The sequence below is a fragment of the Oryzias melastigma genome, linkage group LG14 (assembly GCF_002922805.2).
Source record: "Oryzias melastigma strain HK-1 linkage group LG14, ASM292280v2, whole genome shotgun sequence".
In the NCBI taxonomy this organism is placed as follows: domain Eukaryota; kingdom Metazoa; phylum Chordata; class Actinopteri; order Beloniformes; family Adrianichthyidae; genus Oryzias; species Oryzias melastigma.
This window is the reverse complement of record NC_050525.1, coordinates 13921044-13924116: the sequence shown is the minus strand read 5'-3', so window position 1 is coordinate 13924116 and position 3073 is coordinate 13921044. Positions and strand designations below refer to the sequence as shown.

At 42.4% G+C, this 3073-nt stretch overlaps 1 protein-coding gene across 3 annotated transcripts in view; it reads right to left on the bottom strand.

Annotated features, from left to right (window-relative positions):
• Positions 1-3073, bottom strand: part of zbtb20 (zinc finger and BTB domain containing 20) — a 27402-nt gene that overhangs the window by 8306 nt on the left and 16023 nt on the right. For 2 of the 3 annotated variants that reach the window (XM_024264736.2, XM_024264748.2), the window contains exon 2: positions 506-644. The gene's annotated coding sequence lies outside the window, so the exon portion shown is untranslated. The remainder of the gene's footprint in view (positions 1-505; positions 645-3073) is intronic. The other variant, XM_024264743.2, reaches the window with a different exon arrangement.

Here is a 3073-nt window from a genome sequence, read left to right as displayed (position 1 = left end):
ACCATTAGGTGGCGCAGCGGGCTCAGAGGACCAGCCTCTTTGTCAGCCATGTGTTCACTGTCATGGCGCTTCCCTCCCAACTATCCTGAGAATACACTGAATGTGACCCGTCTCATCAAAGGTGTGTTTCCTTCTCACTTAGGTGTTAAAATAAATTTAAATTTAAAGTAGAACAAAAATGTAAAAGCTGCTAATTTTTAAGCCGTTAATTTCTTTTTTCTTTTTGTACTCATACAAAAGCTTTTTTTTTCTTCAAAGACAGCACCTCTAAGGCTGAATGGTAATTAAAAAATACTTAAAAGAAAAAAAAAGGAAAAATACTTAGGAAATTTGATTCAATTATATTTGCTAGTAAAGAAAGTGATTGAGTTATGAAAAAAATGTTGATGATAAATAAACACAGAACCATGTGGGAGAGAATTTCATGGCTGCCAAAAAAAAAAAGAGTATAGAAGCTGAAAAGGAAATCAGAAGTTTTAACAACATTAAAAGCTTAATTACTTACAGTTAAATGACGTCTTGTTACGGCGATAGTTGTGTGGCTGGTGATGAAGTGCGAGTTCAGTTTGCTGGTGGAGATGGCTGATCAGAGGCCTGGTGTTAGGCGAGGCTGTCAGTTCTCTCTGCCCAAATCATGTGCTGCTCTACAGCGGGGTTTTGGAGGGGAGACGGAAGACAAAAGACAAATCTTTAATGCCACAAAACATCTCGTCGATATTGCCACTCCCTTAATGAACCCCGAGCCCCAGCAGCAGGAGTTATCTGCCAAAAAGCGCGCTGCTGCAACAGATGTGTGAGGAGCTTTTACAGCAAAACGAATGGACATTCCTGCAATCACATGACTCCAAAATTACAAATCAAGGTTGCAAATAACGCAGCTGCTGGAGCCAGTTCCTCTCTCAACAGTTATCTTTTGGAAAACAAAACCACACCCTTCTCAGGAAAAAAAAAAAAAAAAATCTCATTCATTTATACAGTCACATTCACCGCATGTGACCATTTTTCCCCAAACGAAACCCCAAACGTTTAATGCAAAGATGCTATAATAATAGAAATACTGAATACACAAAGCATTCATTGAACAAAAAAAGACAAAAAAAGCATTCAACAACATAAAGCATGTGATGAGCTGGTTTAGTGACGCCAAAAAAGAAAAAAAAAAGCCTGGCACAATTGCTCTTACAACGTAAAACACCAAAATACGTCAAACCAATGACTTGACAGTCAAATACACATGATGCTGATTTTAAACAAGGCACCGGAGCGATGCAAAATGCCCTTTTTAAAAACACTCTGTCTTATTAGTCCCACATTGTTCAAAGTGCATTTAAATCCGGCAATCGGCGAAGCTATAAAACTATCTGCAAATTATAAAACATGTTTATCCTTCAAGCAAGCGCGGATCAAAACTTTGACCCGACATTCCGCAATATTTTTCAAGAAAATTGGGCAAAGACATTTCCAAGCCGCTCCATTTGCTACAACTCGAACATCAAGTGCTCTCTGAAATGCCAGGAATGACATTTTGCTGCCAAACAGCCACAGCGAGGCTCAAATTTGACCAGACCTGCGCATTAGTGTTGACACAAATTATTCTTCTTCAGCGGTTGCGTACTTAACTTTCAGGTAAAAACTCAAAAGCGAACGTACTAAAAGATTTTAAACAAGCGACCTCCACACCCTCCTGAATTGATTTTTTTTTTTTGCACATCCTGAACTTTTGTGCCGAGATAGCAAGTACAACTTGGGCAACAGATGTACCTGAAAGGTGTTGAACACATCCTTATTTTAGATAAGGATGAGAGAGAAAGCCAGAAGTGTTAAGAGCCAAAACAGTGGCGTTCACAGACACTTGGGGTGACAAAAACCTGCAAGCTCTGCTTTGGGTTGATCGCTGCAACTTAAAATATTGGCATGTTTTGTTGTTTTAGACAAAAAAAAGGTTATTAATTTAACCAATTTATCAGGCTAGCATGTACACATTATAAGTATATATGAATTTATTGACCTCAATAAAATTCTTGACGCCAAACATGACCCTTGCTCCCTTATCGGTTCCAAAACCATAACCGAGCGGAGGCGTAACCCTTCATTTGACCTGAGATGACTTTGCCAAAGTGAAAGCCAACAGAAAAAGTCACAACAAAGCTCACAGTTGTGCTCCGATCCAAGAGTTACGGCCAAACCCTTTTTTTCTTCTTGTTTTTTTTTAGTGTCTTTTGTAGCACAATGCAAACACATGTTTGTGTTCCCCTACTCTCCCATGTAAATTCACCTGCCTTAGAAGGAGGTGGGGGGGGGGGGGGTAACGTGAGGTAAATGGCGGCAACAAAAGGAGGCAGGCCGAGGGGAAAGGAGGGCCTCCGCTGGCCAGACTGCCACTCACAGCAGTGATTCCATTTCAGCCACGACACAGTGGGTGAGCAGCAGCCAGCGCCTACCTGCAGTGAATTCTAATCAGCCCAGGGGTCTGCCTCCCTCCTCCACACCCCCCCTACTCCCTCATGTGCCCTGCCTTGGACTAAAGGGGCTGATGATCCTTCAAAATTAATTAGATCCTTGTAGGAAACGGCCATTTTCTTTCGCTTGCTAATACTCCGAAAATGAATTTCGCAACCAAACTGAATTCCACATGTGCACCCCTTCGTCCGGAATTGATTTCTCTTTCCCCTGCCAGTCTCTACCCCGTTTTTTTTCCTTTCTTCTTCATCACATTCATATTCTTCCTCCATATCTGTCCATCTATACCCCCCCCCTCATTGCCTCTGTAGTTGCATCTACGCTCCCAGCTCTGTGCCTGCTGCCTCTGTGGAGTTTACTGTCAATAAATCCCCAGAGGTCAGTGTGTCTGCTGGAAATCAGACACAATGCTTTAGACCGCCGGTGCAATGCATGCTCTGCTGCTGCCGCCACAACAAAGGCTGAGGAGGGGTGGAGGATGTTCGGGAGGTGGGGGCTTCGCCAGCCAGACTTGAGGTTAATCAGCTGCCTGCATTAGGTGACAAGCTCCTGAAATACACTGCATCGAATTGGACATTAGTTAATCAAGAGGTGTGTGTATGTGTGTGTGTGT